Genomic DNA, 21,325 nt, shown 5'->3' on the forward strand with positions numbered 1-21,325 from the left:
GTCCCAAAATGTGCTGAAACTTAGATGTCAGTATCGCATGTGCATTTCAGACTTTAAAACTATGATTACCTGCTTTTTAAGCTTTTGTTTATTAAGTATTTTTATGGTTTATTGATGAATGAGGTAATCAAATATGATTACCTCATTATGAAAGCCTATTTTGAGCTAAATGGCCAAGCCCCATTTTAAAAAAATATGACTTTTATCACTGTATGCAGTAATAACTCTGGAATGCTTCTACATATCCCCGTAATTCTGAAAGTATTTTTTGTGACACATTGTACTTTACATTAACTGTAAATTTAGGTCAATATATTTTTAGTTTTTTTCTGTGAAAATATCTAAATTTTGTTTAAAATTTTGAAATATTAGTCATTTTTATTCTTTGACTGCTTATATCCTTAAACCAACTTGTTGCACCACACAAAAATGTAAATAAATAGCATTTTTCATATGTGTACTTTTTGTCAGCATTCACTTTCAAACCTCCTTTTATTTTGTTAGGATGTTAGAAATGTTAGATTTCTCACAAAATGCGGTGATGCACCATATTTCTTCAGAATCTACTGTTTGGCCACACAGCAGGGCTTTGAAAATAAGAGCGCTATTTGGATTTTGGAATGCAGATTTTGCAAGAATAGTTTGCAGGTAAAATTTGCAGAGTACCAAAAGTACCAAAACAGCAGAAACCCCCCCAAAGTGACCCCATTTTAGAAATTACTTCTCACAATGAATTCATATACACCACAGCATTTCATAGTCAAACATACATGGTTCAAATCATTCAGCTAGTGTCTGATACATGCTTTCTTTATCAGCTATCAGGTTCCCTTTAAATCCTCTTACAGCTAAGTGAAATGGAAATAAACAAAACAGAGGAAAAATTACAAAAAAATAATAATTTGCTCAAATGGAAAAGTTCCCATTTCTCATCTTTTTAACATTTTATTTTCTGTAGATAGTTAAGATTTTTAGGCCTTTTACATTTTCTTTAAATAATCAGTCCACGTGCTTTGTTTATTTTCTCCTTAAAATGTAAAGAATCAAGGAAAATGATGTTGCCGAAACCCGGGATCGAACCAGGGACCTTTAGATCTTCAGTCTAACGCTCTCCCATCTGAGCTATTTCGGCCAAACACAAACAACTTTAGGAGTGCTAGACACTTGGCAAATGTCAAGCAAAACCCCTGAAAGTAGATATTTTTATTTTTGCTTTGACTGGTTTTTGCAGCATGATTTCTATTTGAAACTCCTGCTATTTTGTTGTACATATTTAATAACTTTCATTAACTCTTTGTGAATGAGTAGAAAAAAACAGCAATTTTGACAGAGATTTTTTTACATTTTCAATTTGACTCCATTCATCAGGTTCATTCAAACCCTGTGTTTGTGAGACAGGTGATGGTTGCACATAAAAGACAATGTGCATGCATAATGTTACATCAAGTTTTATTTGTTATTAAATGCAAATAATTGGAGCAAAAAAGGAGACAACAATTTAGAGAAAATATTTTCATGATTGTTAACTTTCAATGTGAAAACATTTGTCCCAAAATGTGCTGAAACTTAGATGTCAGTATCGCATGTGCATTTCAGACTTTAAAACTATGATTACCTGCTTTTTAAGCTTTTGTTTATTAAGTATTTTTATGGTTTATTGATGAATGAGGTAATCAAATATGATTACCTCATTATGAAAGCCTATTTTGAGCTAAATGGCCAAGCCCCATTTTAAAAAAATATGACTTTTATCACTGTATGCAGTAATAACTCTGGAATGCTTCTACATATCCCCGTAATTCTGAAAGTATTTTTTGTGACACATTGTACTTTACATTAACTGTAAATTTAGGTCAATATATTTTTAGTTTTTTTCTGTGAAAATATCTAAATTTTGTTTAAAATTTTGAAATATTAGTCATTTTTATTCTTTGACTGCTTATATCCTTAAACCAACTTGTTGCACCACACAAAAATGTAAATAAATAGCATTTTTCATATGTGTACTTTTTGTCAGCATTCACTTTCAAACCTCCTTTTATTTTGTTAGGATGTTAGAAATGTTAGATTTCTCACAAAATGCGGTGATGCACCATATTTCTTCAGAATCTACTGTTTGGCCACACAGCAGGGCTTTGAAAATAAGAGCGCTATTTGGATTTTGGAATGCAGATTTTGCAAGAATAGTTTGCAGGTAAAATTTGCAGAGTACCAAAAGTACCAAAACAGCAGAAACCCCCCCAAAGTGACCCCATTTTAGAAATTACTTCTCACAATGAATTCATATACACCACAGCATTTCATAGTCAAACATACATGGTTGAAATCATTCAGCTAGTGTCTGATACATGCTTTCTTTATCAGCTATCAGGTTCCCTTTAAATCCTCTTACAGCTAAGTGAAATGGAAATAAACAAAACAGAGGAAAAATTACAAAAAAATAATAATTTGCTCAAATGGAAAAGTTCCCATTTCTCATCTTTTTAACATTTTATTTTCTGTAGATAGTTAAGATTTTTAGGCCTTTTACATTTTCTTTAAATAATCAGTCCACGTGCTTTGTTTATTTTCTCCTTAAAATGTAAAGAATCAAGAAAAATGATGTTGCCGAAACCCGGGATCGAACCAGGGACCTTTAGATCTTCAGTCTAACGCTCTCCCATCTGAGCTATTTCGGCCAAACACAAACAACTTTAGGAGTGCTAGACACTTGGCAAATGTCAAGCAAAACCCCTGAAAGTAGATATTTTTATTTTTGCTTTGACTGGTTTTTGCAGCATGATTTCTATTTGAAACTCCTGCTATTTTGTTGTACATATTTAATAACTTTCATTAACTCTTTGTGAATGAGTAGAAAAAAACAGCAATTTTGACAGAGATTTTTTTACATTTTCAATTTGACTCCATTCATCAGGTTCATTCAAACCCTGTGTTTGTGAGACAGGTGATGGTTGCACATAAAAGACAATGTGCATGCATAATGTTACATCAAGTTTTATTTGTTATTAAATGCAAATAATTGGAGCAAAAAAGGAGACAACAATTTAGAGAAAATATTTTCATGATTGTTAACTTTCAATGTGAAAACATTTGTCCCAAAATGTGCTGAAACTTAGATGTCAGTATCGCATGTGCATTTCAGACTTTAAAACTATGATTACCTGCTTTTTAAGCTTTTGTTTATTAAGTATTTTTATGGTTTATTGATGAATGAGGTAATCAAATATGATTACCTCATTATGAAAGCCTATTTTGAGCTAAATGGCCAAGCCCCATTTTAAAAAAATATGACTTTTATCACTGTATGCAGTAATAACTCTGGAATGCTTCTACATATCCCCGTAATTCTGAAAGTATTTTTTGTGACACATTGTACTTTACATTAACTGTAAATTTAGGTCAATATATTTTTAGTTTTTTTCTGTGAAAATATCTAAATTTTGTTTAAAATTTTGAAATATTAGTCATTTTTATTCTTTGACTGCTTATATCCTTAAACCAACTTGTTGCACCACACAAAAATGTAAATAAATAGCATTTTTCATATGTGTACTTTTTGTCAGCATTCACTTTCAAACCTCCTTTTATTTTGTTAGGATGTTAGAAATGTTAGATTTCTCACAAAATGCGGTGATGCACCATATTTCTTCAGAATCTACTGTTTGGCCACACAGCAGGGCTTTGAAAATAAGAGCGCTATTTGGATTTTGGAATGCAGATTTTGCAAGAATAGTTTGCAGGTAAAATTTGCAGAGTACCAAAAGTACCAAAACAGCAGAAACCCCCCCAAAGTGACCCCATTTTAGAAATTACTTCTCACAATGAATTCATATACACCACAGCATTTCATAGTCAAACATACATGGTTGAAATCATTCAGCTAGTGTCTGATACATGCTTTCTTTATCAGCTATCAGGTTCCCTTTAAATCCTCTTACAGCTAAGTGAAATGGAAATAAACAAAACAGAGGAAAAATTACAAAAAAATAATAATTTGCTCAAATGGAAAAGTTCCCATTTCTCATCTTTTTAACATTTTATTTTCTGTAGATAGTTAAGATTTTTAGGCCTTTTACATTTTCTTTAAATAATCAGTCCACGTGCTTTGTTTATTTTCTCCTTAAAATGTAAAGAATCAAGAAAAATGATGTTGCCGAAACCCGGGATCGAACCAGGGACCTTTAGATCTTCAGTCTAACGCTCTCCCATCTGAGCTATTTCGGCCAAACACAAACAACTTTAGGAGTGCTAGACACTTGGCAAATGTCAAGCGAAACCCCTGAAAGTAGATATTTTTATTTTTGCTTTGACTGGTTTTTGCAGCATGATTTCTATTTGAAACTCCTGCTATTTTGTTGTACATATTTAATAACTTTCATTAACTCTTTGTGAATGAGTAGAAAAAAACAGCAATTTTGACAGAGATTTTTTTACATTTTCAATTTGACTCCATTCATCAGGTTCATTCAAACCCTGTGTTTGTGAGACAGGTGATGGTTGCACATAAAAGACAATGTGCATGCATAATGTTACATCAAGTTTTATTTGTTATTAAATGCAAATAATTGGAGCAAAAAAGGAGACAACAATTTAGAGAAAATATTTTCATGATTGTTAACTTTCAATGTGAAAACATTTGTCCCAAAATGTGCTGAAACTTAGATGTCAGTATCGCATGTGCATTTCAGACTTTAAAACTATGATTACCTGCTTTTTAAGCTTTTGTTTATTAAGTATTTTTATGGTTTATTGATGAATGAGGTAATCAAATATGATTACCTCATTATGAAAGCCTATTTTGAGCTAAATGGCCAAGCCCCATTTTAAAAAAATATGACTTTTATCACTGTATGCAGTAATAACTCTGGAATGCTTCTACATATCCCCGTAATTCTGAAAGTATTTTTTGTGACACATTGTACTTTACATTAACTGTAAATTTAGGTCAATATATTTTTAGTTTTTTTCTGTGAAAATATCTAAATTTTGTTTAAAATTTTGAAATATTAGTCATTTTTATTCTTTGACTGCTTATATCCTTAAACCAACTTGTTGCACCACACAAAAATGTAAATAAATAGCATTTTTCATATGTGTACTTTTTGTCAGCATTCACTTTCAAACCTCCTTTTATTTTGTTAGGATGTTAGAAATGTTAGATTTCTCACAAAATGCGGTGATGCACCATATTTCTTCAGAATCTACTGTTTGGCCACACAGCAGGGCTTTGAAAATAAGAGCGCTATTTGGATTTTGGAATGCAGATTTTGCAAGAATAGTTTGCAGGTAAAATTTGCAGAGTACCAAAAGTACCAAAACAGCAGAAACCCCCCCAAAGTGACCCCATTTTAGAAATTACTTCTCACAATGAATTCATATACACCACAGCATTTCATAGTCAAACATACATGGTTGAAATCATTCAGCTAGTGTCTGATACATGCTTTCTTTATCAGCTATCAGGTTCCCTTTAAATCCTCTTACAGCTAAGTGAAATGGAAATAAACAAAACAGAGGAAAAATTACAAAAAAATAATAATTTGCTCAAATGGAAAAGTTCCCATTTCTCATCTTTTTAACATTTTATTTTCTGTAGATAGTTAAGATTTTTAGGCCTTTTACATTTTCTTTAAATAATCAGTCCACGTGCTTTGTTTATTTTCTCCTTAAAATGTAAAGAATCAAGGAAAATGATGTTGCCGAAACCCGGGATCGAACCAGGGACCTTTAGATCTTCAGTCTAACGCTCTCCCATCTGAGCTATTTCGGCCAAACACAAACAACTTTAGGAGTGCTAGACACTTGGCAAATGTCAAGCAAAACCCCTGAAAGTAGATATTTTTATTTTTGCTTTGACTGGTTTTTGCAGCATGATTTCTATTTGAAACTCCTGCTATTTTGTTGTACATATTTAATAACTTTCATTAACTCTTTGTGAATGAGTAGAAAAAAACAGCAATTTTGACAGAGATTTTTTTACATTTTCAATTTGACTCCATTCATCAGGTTCATTCAAACCCTGTGTTTGTGAGACAGGTGATGGTTGCACATAAAAGACAATGTGCATGCATAATGTTACATCAAGTTTTATTTGTTATTAAATGCAAATAATTGGAGCAAAAAAGGAGACAACAATTTAGAGAAAATATTTTCATGATTGTTAACTTTCAATGTGAAAACATTTGTCCCAAAATGTGCTGAAACTTAGATGTCAGTATCGCATGTGCATTTCAGACTTTAAAACTATGATTACCTGCTTTTTAAGCTTTTGTTTATTAAGTATTTTTATGGTTTATTGATGAATGAGGTAATCAAATATGATTACCTCATTATGAAAGCCTATTTTGAGCTAAATGGCCAAGCCCCATTTTAAAAAAATATGACTTTTATCACTGTATGCAGTAATAACTCTGGAATGCTTCTACATATCCCCGTAATTCTGAAAGTATTTTTTGTGACACATTGTACTTTACATTAACTGTAAATTTAGGTCAATATATTTTTAGTTTTTTTCTGTGAAAATATCTAAATTTTGTTTAAAATTTTGAAATATTAGTCATTTTTATTCTTTGACTGCTTATATCCTTAAACCAACTTGTTGCACCACACAAAAATGTAAATAAATAGCATTTTTCATATGTGTACTTTTTGTCAGCATTCACTTTCAAACCTCCTTTTATTTTGTTAGGATGTTAGAAATGTTAGATTTCTCACAAAATGCGGTGATGCACCATATTTCTTCAGAATCTACTGTTTGGCCACACAGCAGGGCTTTGAAAATAAGAGCGCTATTTGGATTTTGGAATGCAGATTTTGCAAGAATAGTTTGCAGGTAAAATTTGCAGAGTACCAAAAGTACCAAAACAGCAGAAACCCCCCCAAAGTGACCCCATTTTAGAAATTACTTCTCACAATGAATTCATATACACCACAGCATTTCATAGTCAAACATACATGGTTGAAATCATTCAGCTAGTGTCTGATACATGCTTTCTTTATCAGCTATCAGGTTCCCTTTAAATCCTCTTACAGCTAAGTGAAATGGAAATAAACAAAACAGAGGAAAAATTACAAAAAAATAATAATTTGCTCAAATGGAAAAGTTCCCATTTCTCATCTTTTTAACATTTTATTTTCTGTAGATAGTTAAGATTTTTAGGCCTTTTACATTTTCTTTAAATAATCAGTCCACGTGCTTTGTTTATTTTCTCCTTAAAATGTAAAGAATCAAGAAAAATGATGTTGCCGAAACCCGGGATCGAACCAGGGACCTTTAGATCTTCAGTCTAACGCTCTCCCATCTGAGCTATTTCGGCCAAACACAAACAACTTTAGGAGTGCTAGACACTTGGCAAATGTCAAGCAAAACCCCTGAAAGTAGATATTTTTATTTTTGCTTTGACTGGTTTTTGCAGCATGATTTCTATTTGAAACTCCTGCTATTTTGTTGTACATATTTAATAACTTTCATTAACTCTTTGTGAATGAGTAGAAAAAAACAGCAATTTTGACAGAGATTTTTTTACATTTTCAATTTGACTCCATTCATCAGGTTCATTCAAACCCTGTGTTTGTGAGACAGGTGATGGTTGCACATAAAAGACAATGTGCATGCATAATGTTACATCAAGTTTTATTTGTTATTAAATGCAAATAATTGGAGCAAAAAAGGAGACAACAATTTAGAGAAAATATTTTCATGATTGTTAACTTTCAATGTGAAAACATTTGTCCCAAAATGTGCTGAAACTTAGATGTCAGTATCGCATGTGCATTTCAGACTTTAAAACTATGATTACCTGCTTTTTAAGCTTTTGTTTATTAAGTATTTTTATGGTTTATTGATGAATGAGGTAATCAAATATGATTACCTCATTATGAAAGCCTATTTTGAGCTAAATGGCCAAGCCCCATTTTAAAAAAATATGACTTTTATCACTGTATGCAGTAATAACTCTGGAATGCTTCTACATATCCCCGTAATTCTGAAAGTATTTTTTGTGACACATTGTACTTTACATTAACTGTAAATTTAGGTCAATATATTTTTAGTTTTTTTCTGTGAAAATATCTAAATTTTGTTTAAAATTTTGAAATATTAGTCATTTTTATTCTTTGACTGCTTATATCCTTAAACCAACTTGTTGCACCACACAAAAATGTAAATAAATAGCATTTTTCATATGTGTACTTTTTGTCAGCATTCACTTTCAAACCTCCTTTTATTTTGTTAGGATGTTAGAAATGTTAGATTTCTCACAAAATGCGGTGATGCACCATATTTCTTCAGAATCTACTGTTTGGCCACACAGCAGGGCTTTGAAAATAAGAGCGCTATTTGGATTTTGGAATGCAGATTTTGCAAGAATAGTTTGCAGGTAAAATTTGCAGAGTACCAAAAGTACCAAAACAGCAGAAACCCCCCCAAAGTGACCCCATTTTAGAAATTACTTCTCACAATGAATTCATATACACCACAGCATTTCATAGTCAAACATACATGGTTGAAATCATTCAGCTAGTGTCTGATACATGCTTTCTTTATCAGCTATCAGGTTCCCTTTAAATCCTCTTACAGCTAAGTGAAATGGAAATAAACAAAACAGAGGAAAAATTACAAAAAAATAATAATTTGCTCAAATGGAAAAGTTCCCATTTCTCATCTTTTTAACATTTTATTTTCTGTAGATAGTTAAGATTTTTAGGCCTTTTACATTTTCTTTAAATAATCAGTCCACGTGCTTTGTTTATTTTCTCCTTAAAATGTAAAGAATCAAGAAAAATGATGTTGCCGAAACCCGGGATCGAACCAGGGACCTTTAGATCTTCAGTCTAACGCTCTCCCATCTGAGCTATTTCGGCCAAACACAAACAACTTTAGGAGTGCTAGACACTTGGCAAATGTCAAGCAAAACCCCTGAAAGTAGATATTTTTATTTTTGCTTTGACTGGTTTTTGCAGCATGATTTCTATTTGAAACTCCTGCTATTTTGTTGTACATATTTAATAACTTTCATTAACTCTTTGTGAATGAGTAGAAAAAAACAGCAATTTTGACAGAGATTTTTTTACATTTTCAATTTGACTCCATTCATCAGGTTCATTCAAACCCTGTGTTTGTGAGACAGGTGATGGTTGCACATAAAAGACAATGTGCATGCATAATGTTACATCAAGTTTTATTTGTTATTAAATGCAAATAATTGGAGCAAAAAAGGAGACAACAATTTAGAGAAAATATTTTCATGATTGTTAACTTTCAATGTGAAAACATTTGTCCCAAAATGTGCTGAAACTTAGATGTCAGTATCGCATGTGCATTTCAGACTTTAAAACTATGATTACCTGCTTTTTAAGCTTTTGTTTATTAAGTATTTTTATGGTTTATTGATGAATGAGGTAATCAAATATGATTACCTCATTATGAAAGCCTGTTTTGAGCTAAATGGCCAAGCCCCATTTTAAAAAAATATGACTTTTATCACTGTATGCAGTAATAACTCTGGAATGCTTCTACATATCCCCGTAATTCTGAAAGTATTTTTTGTGACACATTGTACTTTACATTAACTGTAAATTTAGGTCAATATATTTTTAGTTTTTTTCTGTGAAAATATCTAAATTTTGTTTAAAATTTTGAAATATTAGTCATTTTTATTCTTTGACTGCTTATATCCTTAAACCAACTTGTTGCACCACACAAAAATGTAAATAAATAGCATTTTTCATATGTGTACTTTTTGTCAGCATTCACTTTCAAACCTCCTTTTATTTTGTTAGGATGTTAGAAATGTTAGATTTCTCACAAAATGCGGTGATGCACCATATTTCTTCAGAATCTACTGTTTGGCCACACAGCAGGGCTTTGAAAATAAGAGCGCTATTTGGATTTTGGAATGCAGATTTTGCAAGAATAGTTTGCAGGTAAAATTTGCAGAGTACCAAAAGTACCAAAACAGCAGAAACCCCCCCAAAGTGACCCCATTTTAGAAATTACTTCTCACAATGAATTCATATACACCACAGCATTTCATAGTCAAACATACATGGTTGAAATCATTCAGCTAGTGTCTGATACATGCTTTCTTTATCAGCTATCAGGTTCCCTTTAAATCCTCTTACAGCTAAGTGAAATGGAAATAAACAAAACAGAGGAAAAATTACAAAAAAATAATAATTTGCTCAAATGGAAAAGTTCCCATTTCTCATCTTTTTAACATTTTATTTTCTGTAGATAGTTAAGATTTTTAGGCCTTTTACATTTTCTTTAAATAATCAGTCCACGTGCTTTGTTTATTTTCTCCTTAAAATGTAAAGAATCAAGAAAAATGATGTTGCCGAAACCCGGGATCGAACCAGGGACCTTTAGATCTTCAGGCTAACGCTCTCCCATCTGAGCTATTTCGGCCAAACACAAACAACTTTAGGAGTGCTAGACACTTGGCAAATGTCAAGCGAAACCCCTGAAAGTAGATATTTTTATTTTTGCTTTGACTGGTTTTTGCAGCATGATTTCTATTTGAAACTCCTGCTATTTTGTTGTACATATTTAATAACTTTCATTAACTCTTTGTGAATGAGTAGAAAAAAACAGCAATTTTGACAGAGATTTTTTTACATTTTCAATTTGACTCCATTCATCAGGTTCATTCAAACCCTGTGTTTGTGAGACAGGTGATGGTTGCACATAAAAGACAATGTGCATGCATAATGTTACATCAAGTTTTATTTGTTATTAAATGCAAATAATTGGAGCAAAAAAGGAGACAACAATTTAGAGAAAATATTTTCATGATTGTTAACTTTCAATGTGAAAACATTTGTCCCAAAATGTGCTGAAACTTAGATGTCAGTATCGCATGTGCATTTCAGACTTTAAAACTATGATTACCTGCTTTTTAAGCTTTTGTTTATTAAGTATTTTTATGGTTTATTGATGAATGAGGTAATCAAATATGATTACCTCATTATGAAAGCCTATTTTGAGCTAAATGGCCAAGCCCCATTTTAAAAAAATATGACTTTTATCACTGTATGCAGTAATAACTCTGGAATGCTTCTACATATCCCCGTAATTCTGAAAGTATTTTTTGTGACACATTGTACTTTACATTAACTGTAAATTTAGGTCAATATATTTTTAGTTTTTTTCTGTGAAAATATCTAAATTTTGTTTAAAATTTTGAAATATTAGTCATTTTTATTCTTTGACTGCTTATATCCTTAAACCAACTTGTTGCACCACACAAAAATGTAAATAAATAGCATTTTTCATATGTGTACTTTTTGTCAGCATTCACTTTCAAACCTCCTTTTATTTTGTTAGGATGTTAGAAATGTTAGATTTCTCACAAAATGCGGTGATGCACCATATTTCTTCAGAATCTACTGTTTGGCCACACAGCAGGGCTTTGAAAATAAGAGCGCTATTTGGATTTTGGAATGCAGATTTTGCAAGAATAGTTTGCAGGTAAAATTTGCAGAGTACCAAAAGTACCAAAACAGCAGAAACCCCCCCAAATGTGACCCCATTTTAGAAATTACTTCTCACAATGAATTCATATACACCACAGCATTTCATAGTCAAACATACATGGTTGAAATCATTCAGCTAGTGTCTGATACATGCTTTCTTTATCAGCTATCAGGTTCCCTTTAAATCCTCTTACAGCTAAGTGAAATGGAAATAAACAAAACAGAGGAAAAATTACAAAAAAATAATAATTTGCTCAAATGGAAAAGTTCCCATTTCTCATCTTTTTAACATTTTATTTTCTGTAGATAGTTAAGATTTTTAGGCCTTTTACATTTTCTTTAAATAATCAGTCCACGTGCTTTGTTTATTTTCTCCTTAAAATGTAAAGAATCAAGAAAAATGATGTTGCCGAAACCCGGGATCGAACCAGGGACCTTTAGATCTTCAGTCTAACGCTCTCCCATCTGAGCTATTTCGGCCAAACACAAACAGCTTTAGGAGTGCTAGACACTTGGCAAATGTCAAGCGAAACCCCTGAAAGTAGATATTTTTATTTTTGCTTTGACTGGTTTTTGCAGCATGATTTCTATTTGAAACTCCTGCTATTTTGTTGTACATATTTAATAACTTTCATTAATTTTTTGTGAATGAGTAGAAAAAAACAGCAATTTTGACAGAGATTTTTTTACATTTTCAATTTGACTCCATTCATCAGGTTCATTCAAACCCTGTGTTTGTGAGACAGGTGATGGTTGCACATAAAAGACAATGTGCATGCATAATGTTACATCAAGTTTTATTTGTTATTAAATGCAAATAATTGGAGCAAAAAAGGAGACAACAATTTAGAGAAAATATTTTCATGATTGTTAACTTTCAATGTGAAAACATTTGTCCCAAAATGTGCTGAAACTTAGATGTCAGTATCGCATGTGCATTTCAGACTTTAAAACTATGATTACCTGCTTTTTAAGCTTTTGTTTATTAAGTATTTTTATGGTTTATTGATGAATGAGGTAATCAAATATGATTACCTCATTATGAAAGCCTATTTTCAGCTAAATGGCCAAGCCCCATTTTAAAAAAATATGACTTTTATCACTGTATGCAGTAATAACTCTGGAATGCTTCTACATATCCCCGTAATTCTGAAAGTATTTTTTGTGACACATTGTACTTTACATTAACTGTAAATTTAGGTCAATATATTTTTAGTTTTTTTCTGTGAAAATATCTAAATTTTGTTTAAAATTTTGAAATATTAGTCATTTTTATTCTTTGACTGCTTATATCCTTAAACCAACTTGTTGCACCACACAAAAATGTAAATAAATAGCATTTTTCATATGTGTACTTTTTGTCAGCATTCACTTTCAAACCTCCTTTTATTTTGTTAGGATGTTAGAAATGTTAGATTTCTCACAAAATGCGGTGATGCACCATATTTCTTCAGAATCTACTGTTTGGCCACACAGCAGGGCTTTGAAAATAAGAGCGCTATTTGGATTTTGGAATGCAGATTTTGCAAGAATAGTTTGCAGGTAAAATTTGCAGAGTACCAAAAGTACCAAAACAGCAGAAACCCCCCCAAAGTGACCCCATTTTAGAAATTACTTCTCACAATGAATTCATATACACCACAGCATTTCATAGTCAAACATACATGGTTGAAATCATTCAGCTAGTGTCTGATACATGCTTTCTTTATCAGCTATCAGGTTCCCTTTAAATCCTCTTACAGCTAAGTGAAATGGAAATAAACAAAACAGAGGAAAAATTACAAAAAAATAATAATTTGCTCAAATGGAAAAGTTCCCATTTCTCATCTTTTTAACATTTTATTTTCTGTAGATAGTTAAGATTTTTAGGCCTTTTACATTTTCTTTAAATAATCAGTCCACGTGCTTTGTTTATTTTCTCCTTAAAATGTAAAGAATCAAGAAAAATGATGTTGCCGAAACCCGGGATCGAACCAGGGACCTTTAGATCTTCAGTCTAACGCTCTCCCATCTGAGCTATTTCGGCCAAACACAAACAACTTTAGGAGTGCTAGACACTTGGCAAATGTCAAGCGAAACCCCTGAAAGTAGATATTTTTATTTTTGCTTTGACTGGTTTTTGCAGCATGATTTCTATTTGAAACTCCTGCTATTTTGTTGTACATATTTAATAACTTTCATTAACTCTTTGTGAATGAGTAGAAAAAAACAGCAATTTTGACAGAGATTTTTTTACATTTTCAATTTGACTCCATTCATCAGGTTCATTCAAACCCTGTGTTTGTGAGACAGGTGATGGTTGCACATAAAAGACAATGTGCATGCATAATGTTACATCAAGTTTTATTTGTTATTAAATGCAAATAATTGGAGCAAAAAAGGAGACAACAATTTAGAGAAAATATTTTCATGATTGTTAACTTTCAATGTGAAAACATTTGTCCCAAAATGTGCTGAAACTTAGATGTCAGTATCGCATGTGCATTTCAGACTTTAAAACTATGATTACCTGCTTTTTAAGCTTTTGTTTATTAAGTATTTTTATGGTTTATTGATGAATGAGGTAATCAAATATGATTACCTCATTATGAAAGCCTATTTTGAGCTAAATGGCCAAGCCCCATTTTAAAAAAATATGACTTTTATCACTGTATGCAGTAATAACTCTGGAATGCTTCTACATATCCCCGTAATTCTGAAAGTATTTTTTGTGACACATTGTACTTTACATTAACTGTAAATTTAGGTCAATATATTTTTAGTTTTTTTCTGTGAAAATATCTAAATTTTGTTTAAAATTTTGAAATATTAGTCATTTTTATTCTTTGACTGCTTATATTCTTAAACCAACTTGTTGCACCACACAAAAATGTAAATAAATAGCATTTTTCATATGTGTACTTTTTGTCAGCATTCACTTTCAAACCTCCTTTTATTTTGTTAGGATGTTAGAAATGTTAGATTTCTCACAAAATGCGGTGATGCACCATATTTCTTCAGAATCTACTGTTTGGCCACACAGCAGGGCTTTGAAAATAAGAGCGCTATTTGGATTTTGGAATGCAGATTTTGCAAGAATAGTTTGCAGGTAAAATTTGCAGAGTACCAAAAGTACCAAAACAGCAGAAACCCCCCCAAAGTGACCCCATTTTAGAAATTACTTCTCACAATGAATTCATATACACCACAGCATTTCATAGTCAAACATACATGGTTGAAATCATTCAGCTAGTGTCTGATACATGCTTTCTTTATCAGCTATCAGGTTCCCTTTAAATCCTCTTACAGCTAAGTGAAATGGAAATAAACAAAACAGAGGAAAAATTACAAAAAAATAATAATTTGCTCAAATGGAAAAGTTCCCATTTCTCATCTTTTTAACATTTTATTTTCTGTAGATAGTTAAGATTTTTAGGCCTTTTACATTTTCTTTAAATAATCAGTCCACGTGCTTTGTTTATTTTCTCCTTAAAATGTAAAGAATCAAGAAAAATGATGTTGCCGAAACCCGGGATCGAACCAGGGACCTTTAGATCTTCAGTCTAACGCTCTCCCATCTGAGCTATTTCGGCCAAACACAAACAACTTTAGGAGTGCTAGACACTTGGCAAATGTCAAGCGAAACCCCTGAAAGTAGATATTTTTATTTTTGCTTTGACTGGTTTTTGCAGCATGATTTCTATTTGAAACTCCTGCTATTTTGTTGTACATATTTAATAACTTTCATTAACTCTTTGTGAATGAGTAGAAAAAAACAGCAATTTTGACAGAGATTTTTTTACATTTTCAATTTGACTCCATTCATCAGGTTCATTCAAACCCTGTGTTTGTGAGACAGGTGATGGTTGCACATAAAAGACAATGTGCATGCATAATGTTACATCAAGTTTTATTTGTTATTAAATGCAAATAATTGGAGCAAAAAAGGAGACAACAATTTAGAGAAAATATTTTCATGATTGTTAACTTTCAATGTGAAAACATTTGTTCCAAAATGTGCTGAAACTTAGATGTCAGTATCGCATGTGCATTTCAGACTTTAAAACTATGATTACCTGCTTTTTAAGCTTTTGTTTATTAAGTATTTTTATGGTCTATTGATGAATGAGGTAATCAAATATGAAATTAGACTTACCGGCAATTCAGTTTATAGAAATCTCCCAGAACAGCCCCATAGGATGTGGAGTCTCCGCCCTAATAGGGAAAGAGAACACAAAGAGTTGAAATAGTCCCGCCCCATTGACCGCCCGCAGTATTTTTATAGTGCCAAGACAGCTAACATATGCACATAAAAACTATTTCACGGTCCTAGAGTTCCGTTTATAGACGACAATTTCAGATTCACCCCAAAGACTCCCAGGTAGTGGTAACTTTGGGATCGGATTTTTTAAGGCCCATTGCTAAGTTTGGTTTGATCCCCATCTAATCAATAATTGACTGAGAATCTGTATAGTTTCATGAAAAGGTGATGTCAGAAGTGGGATTTGAACCCACGCCTCCAAGAGAGACTGCGACCTGAACGCAGCGCCTTAGACCGCTCGGCCATCCTGACTTCTTGTGGATTCTGTGCCTTAACTCTTTCCAAGTTAGTCAGAAGAAATATGACCAGTAATTGTCATTGAAAATTATTTTAAAATATTTAATATTAGTTTTTATTTCAATACATTTGTTTAAACTATTAGTTATCAAGCCTATTTTGAGCTAAATGGCCAAGCCCCATTTTAAAAAAATATGACTTTTATCACTGTATGCAGTAATAACTCTGGAATGCTTCTACATATCCCCGTAATTCTGAAAGTGTTTTTTGTGACACATTGTACTTTACATTAACTGTAAATTTAGGTCAATATATTTTTAGTTTTTTTCTGTGAAAATATCTAAATTTTGTTTAAAATTTTGAAATATTAGTCATTTTTTATTCTTTGACTGCTTATATCCTTAAACCAACTTGTTGCACCACACAAAAATGTAAATAAATAGCATTTTTCATATGTGTACTTTTTGTCAGCATTCACTTTCAAACCTCCTTTTATTTTGTTAGGATGTTAGAAATGTTAGATTTCTCACAAAATGCGGTGATGCACCATATTTCTTCAGAATCTACTGTTTGGCCACACAGCAGGGCTTTGAAAATAAGAGCGCTATTTGGATTTTGGAATGCAGATTTTGCAAGAATAGTTTGCAGGTAAAATTTGCAGAGTACCAAAAGTACCAAAACAGCAGAACCCCCCCCAAAGTGACCCCATTTTAGAAATTACTTCTCACAATGAATTCATATACACCACAGCATTTCATAGTCAAACATACATGGTTGAAATCATTCAGCTAGTGTCTGATACATGCTTTCTTTATCAGCTATCAGGTTCCCTTTAAATCCTCTTACAGCTAAGTGAAATGGAAATAAACAAAACAGAGGAAAAATTACAAAAAAATAATAATTTGCTCAAATGGAAAAGTTCCCATTTCTCATCTTTTTAACATTTTATTTTCTGTAGATAGTTAAGATTTTTAGGCCTTTTACATTTTGTTTAAATAATCAGTCCACGTGCTTTGTTTATTTTCTCCTTAAAATGTAAAGAATCAAGAAAAATGATGTTGCCGAAACCCGGGATCGAACCAGGGACCTTTAGATCTTCAGTCTAACGCTCTCCCATCTGAGCTATTTCGGCCAAACACAAACAACTTTAGGAGTGCTAGACACTTGGCAAATGTCAAGCGAAACCCCTGAAAGTAGATATTTTTATTTTTGCTTTGACTGGTTTTTGCAGCATGATTTCTATTTGAAACTCCTGCTATTTTGTTGTACATATTTAATAACTTTCATTAACTCTTTGTGAATGAGTAGAAAAAAACAGCAATTTTGACAGAGATTTTTTTACATTTTCAATTTGACTCCATTCATCAGGTTCATTCAAACCCTGTGTTTGTGAGACAGGTGATGGTTGCACATAAAAGACAATGTGCATGCATAATGTTACATCAAGTTTTATTTGTTATTAAATGCAAATAATTGGAGCAAAAAAGGAGACAACAATTTAGAGAAAATATTTTAATGATTGTTAAATTTCAATGTGAAAACATTTGTCCCAAAATGTGCTGAAACTTAGATGTCAGTATCGCATGTGCATTTCAGACTTTAAAACTATGATTACCTGCTTTTTAAGCTTTTGTTTATTAAGTATTTTTATGGTCTATTGATGAATGAGGTAATCAAATATGAAATTAGACTTACCGGCAATTCAGTTTATAGAAATCTCCCAGAACAGCCCCATAGGATGTGGAGTCTCCGCCCTAATAGGGAAAGAGAACACAAAGAGTTGAAATAGTCCCGCCCCATTGACCGCCCGCAGTATTTTTATAGTGCCAAGACAGCTAACATATGCACATAAAAACTATTTCACGGTCCTAGAGTTCCGTTTATAGACGACAATTTCAGATTCACCCCAAAGACTCCCAGGTAGTGGTAACTTTGGGATCAGGTTTTTTAAGGCCCATTGCTAAGTTTGGTTTGATCCCCATCTAATCAATAATTGACTGAGAATCTGAATAGTTTCATGAAAAGGTGATGTCAAAAGTGGGATTTGAACCCACGCCTCCAAGAGAGACTGCGACCTGAACGCAGCGCTTGACTTCTTGTGGATTCTGTGCCTTAACTCTTTCCAAGTTAGTCAGCAGAAATATGACCAGTAATTGTCATTGAAAATTATTTTAAAATATTTAATATTACAGTTTTTATTTCAATACATTTGTTTAAACTATTAGTTATCAAGCCTATTTTGAGCTAAATGGCCAAGCCCCATTTTAAAAAAATATGACTTTTATCACTGTATGCAGTAATAACTCTGGAATGCTTCTACATATCCCCGTAATTCTGAAAGTGTTTTTTGTGACACATTGTACTTTACATTAACTGTAAATTTAGGTCAATATATTTTTAGTTTTTTTCTGTGAAAATATCTAAATTTTGTTTAAAATTTTGAAATATTAGTCATTTTTATTCTTTGACTGCTTATATCCTTAAACCAACTTGTTGCACCACACAAAAATGTAAATAAATAGCATTTTTCATATGTGTACTTTTTGTCAGCATTCACTTTCAAACCTCCTTTTATTTTGTTAGGATGTTAGAAATGTTAGATTTCTCACAAAATGCGGTGATGCACCATATTTCTTCAGAATCTACTGTTTGGCCACACAGCAGGGCTTTGAAAATAAGAGCGCTATTTGGATTTTGGAATGCAGATTTTGCAAGAATAGTTTGCAGGTAAAATTTGCAGAGTACCAAAAGTACCAAAACAGCAGAACCCCCCCCAAAGTGACCCCATTTTAGAAATTACTTCTCACAATGAATTCATATACACCACAGCATTTCATAGTCAAACATACATGGTTGAAATCATTCAGCTAGTGTCTGATACATGCTTTCTTTATCAGCTATCAGGTTCCCTTTAAATCCTCTTACAGCTAAGTGAAATGGAAATAAACAAAACAGAGGAAAAATTACAAAAAAATAATAATTTGCTCAAATGGAAAAGTTCCCATTTCTCATCTTTTTAACATTTTATTTTCTGTAGATAGTTAAGATTTTTAGGCCTTTTACATTTTCTTTAAATAATCAGTCCACGTGCTTTGTTTATTTTCTCCTTAAAATGTAAAGAATCAAGAAAAATGATGTTGCCGAAACCCGGGATCGAACCAGGGACCTTTAGATCTTCAGTCTAACGCTCTCCCATCTGAGCTATTTCGGCCAAACACAAACAACTTTAGGAGTGCTAGACACTTGGCAAATGTCAAGCGAAACCCCTGAAAGTAGATATTTTTATTTTTGCTTTGACTGGTTTTTGCAGCATGATTTCTATTTGAAACTCCTGCTATTTTGTTGTACATATTTAATAACTTTCATTAACTCTTTGTGAATGAGTAGAAAAAAACAGCAATTTTGACAGAGATTTTTTTACATTTTCAATTTGACTCCATTCATCAGGTTCATTCAAACCCTGTGTTTGTGAGACAGGTGATGGTTGCACATAAAAGACAATGTGCATGCATAATGTTACATCAAGTTTTATTTGTTATTAAATGCAAATAATTGGAGCAAAAAAGGAGACAACAATTTAGAGAAAATATTTTAATGATTGTTAAATTTCAATGTGAAAACATTTGTCCCAAAATGTGCTGAAACTTAGATGTCAGTATCGCATGTGCATTTCAGACTTTAAAACTATGATTACCTGCTTTTTAAGCTTTTGTTTATTAAGTATTTTTATGGTCTATTGATGAATGAGGTAATCAAATATGAAATTAGACTTACCGGCAATTCAGTTTATAGAAATCTCCCAGAACAGCCCCATAGGATGTGGAGTCTCCGCCCTAATAGGGAAAGAGAACACAAAGAGTTGAAATAGTCCCGCCCCATTGACCGCCCGCAGTATTTTTATAGTGCCAAGACAGCTAACATATGCACATAAAAACTATTTCACGGTCCTAGAGTTCCGTTTATAGACGACAATTTCAGATTCACCCCAAAGACTCCCAGGTAGTGGTAACTTTGGGATCAGGTTTTTTAAGGCCCATTGCTAAGTTTGGTTTGATCCCCATCTAATCAATAATTGACTGAGAATCTGAATAGTTTCATGAAAAGGTGATGTCAAAAGTGGGATTTGAACCCACGCCTCCAAGAGAGACTGCGACCTGAACGCAGCGCCTGACTTCTTGTGGATTCTGTGCCTTAACTCTTTCCAAGTTAGTCAGCAGAAATATGACCAGTAATTGTCATTGAAAATTATTTTAAAATATTTAATATTACAGTTTTTATTTCAATACATTTGTTTAAACTATTAGTTATCAAGCCTATTTTGAGCTAAATGGCCAAGCCCCATTTTAAAAAAATATGACTTTTATCACTGTATGCAGTAATAACTCTGGAATGCTTCTACATATCCCCGTAATTCTGAAAGTGTTTTTTGTGACACATTGTACTTTACATTAACTGTAAATTTAGGTCAATATATTTTTAGTTTTTTTCTGTGAAAATATCTAAATTTTGTTTAAAATTTTGAAATATTAGTCATTTTTATTCTTTGACTGCTTATATCCTTAAACCAACTTGTTGCACCACACAAAAATGTAAATAAATAGCATTTTTCATATGTGTACTTTTTGTCAGCATTCACTTTCAAACCTCCTTTTATTTTGTTAGGATGTTAGAAATGTTAGATTTCTCACAAAATGCGGTGATGCACCATATTTCTTCAGAATCTACTGTTTGGCCACACAGCAGGGCTTTGAAAATAAGAGCGCTATTTGGATTTTGGAATGCAGATTTTGCAAGAATAGTTTGCAGGTAAAATTTGCAGAGTACCAAAAGTACCAAAACAGCAGAACCCCCCCCAAAGTGACCCCATTTTAGAAATTACTTCTCACAATGAATTCATATACACCACAGCATTTCATAGTCAAACATACATGGTTGAAATCATTCAGCTAGTGTCTGATACATGCTTTCTTTATCAGCTATCAGGTTCCCTTTAAATCCTCTTACAGCTAAGTGAAATGGAAATAAACAAAACAGAGGAAAAATTACAAAAAAATAATAATTTGCTCAAATGGAAAAGTTCCCATTTCTCATCTTTTTAACATTTTATTTTCTGTAGATAGTTAAGATTTTTAGGCCTTTTACATTTTGTTTAAATAATCAGTCCACGTGCTTTGTTTATTTTCTCCTTAAAATGTAAAGAATCAAGAAAAATGATGTTGCCGAAACCCGGGATCGAACCAGGGACCTTTAGATCTTCAGTCTAACGCTCTCCCATCTGAGCTATTTTGGCCAAACACAAACAACTTTAGGAGT

General features: G+C 32.3%; 14 non-coding genes across 14 annotated transcripts; all 14 read right to left on the reverse strand.

The window, feature by feature from the left end:
• Positions 1 to 1,059: 1,059 nt before the first annotated feature.
• On the reverse strand, positions 1,060 to 1,132 carry TRNAF-GAA (transfer RNA phenylalanine (anticodon GAA)). The gene has a single exon. It is a non-coding gene; the product is annotated as a tRNA-Phe (tRNA).
• A 1,473-nt stretch (positions 1,133 to 2,605) lies between these two features.
• On the reverse strand, positions 2,606 to 2,678 carry TRNAF-GAA (transfer RNA phenylalanine (anticodon GAA)). The gene has a single exon. It is a non-coding gene; the product is annotated as a tRNA-Phe (tRNA).
• Positions 2,679 to 4,151: 1,473 nt separating this feature from the next.
• Positions 4,152 to 4,224, reverse strand: TRNAF-GAA (transfer RNA phenylalanine (anticodon GAA)). Its single transcript has one exon. It is a non-coding gene; the product is annotated as a tRNA-Phe (tRNA).
• Positions 4,225 to 5,697: 1,473 nt separating this feature from the next.
• TRNAF-GAA (transfer RNA phenylalanine (anticodon GAA)) lies at positions 5,698 to 5,770 on the reverse strand. The gene has a single exon. It is a non-coding gene; the product is annotated as a tRNA-Phe (tRNA).
• A 1,473-nt stretch (positions 5,771 to 7,243) lies between these two features.
• Positions 7,244 to 7,316, reverse strand: TRNAF-GAA (transfer RNA phenylalanine (anticodon GAA)). Its single transcript has one exon. It is a non-coding gene; the product is annotated as a tRNA-Phe (tRNA).
• A 1,473-nt stretch (positions 7,317 to 8,789) lies between these two features.
• On the reverse strand, positions 8,790 to 8,862 carry TRNAF-GAA (transfer RNA phenylalanine (anticodon GAA)). The gene has a single exon. It is a non-coding gene; the product is annotated as a tRNA-Phe (tRNA).
• Positions 8,863 to 10,335: 1,473 nt separating this feature from the next.
• TRNAF-GAA (transfer RNA phenylalanine (anticodon GAA)) lies at positions 10,336 to 10,408 on the reverse strand. The gene has a single exon. It is a non-coding gene; the product is annotated as a tRNA-Phe (tRNA).
• Positions 10,409 to 11,882: 1,474 nt separating this feature from the next.
• Positions 11,883 to 11,955, reverse strand: TRNAF-GAA (transfer RNA phenylalanine (anticodon GAA)). The gene has a single exon. It is a non-coding gene; the product is annotated as a tRNA-Phe (tRNA).
• A 1,473-nt stretch (positions 11,956 to 13,428) lies between these two features.
• On the reverse strand, positions 13,429 to 13,501 carry TRNAF-GAA (transfer RNA phenylalanine (anticodon GAA)). The gene has a single exon. It is a non-coding gene; the product is annotated as a tRNA-Phe (tRNA).
• A 1,473-nt stretch (positions 13,502 to 14,974) lies between these two features.
• On the reverse strand, positions 14,975 to 15,047 carry TRNAF-GAA (transfer RNA phenylalanine (anticodon GAA)). Its single transcript has one exon. It is a non-coding gene; the product is annotated as a tRNA-Phe (tRNA).
• Positions 15,048 to 15,944: 897 nt separating this feature from the next.
• On the reverse strand, positions 15,945 to 16,027 carry TRNAL-CAG (transfer RNA leucine (anticodon CAG)). Its single transcript has one exon. It is a non-coding gene; the product is annotated as a tRNA-Leu (tRNA).
• A 1,044-nt stretch (positions 16,028 to 17,071) lies between these two features.
• TRNAF-GAA (transfer RNA phenylalanine (anticodon GAA)) lies at positions 17,072 to 17,144 on the reverse strand. Its single transcript has one exon. It is a non-coding gene; the product is annotated as a tRNA-Phe (tRNA).
• Positions 17,145 to 19,150: 2,006 nt separating this feature from the next.
• On the reverse strand, positions 19,151 to 19,223 carry TRNAF-GAA (transfer RNA phenylalanine (anticodon GAA)). The gene has a single exon. It is a non-coding gene; the product is annotated as a tRNA-Phe (tRNA).
• Positions 19,224 to 21,229: 2,006 nt separating this feature from the next.
• TRNAF-GAA (transfer RNA phenylalanine (anticodon GAA)) lies at positions 21,230 to 21,302 on the reverse strand. Its single transcript has one exon. It is a non-coding gene; the product is annotated as a tRNA-Phe (tRNA).
• Positions 21,303 to 21,325: the final 23 nt, after the last annotated feature.

Source organism: Ranitomeya variabilis, chromosome 4 (genome assembly GCF_051348905.1).
Source record: "Ranitomeya variabilis isolate aRanVar5 chromosome 4, aRanVar5.hap1, whole genome shotgun sequence".
Classification (NCBI taxonomy): Eukaryota; Metazoa; Chordata; class Amphibia; order Anura; family Dendrobatidae; genus Ranitomeya; species Ranitomeya variabilis.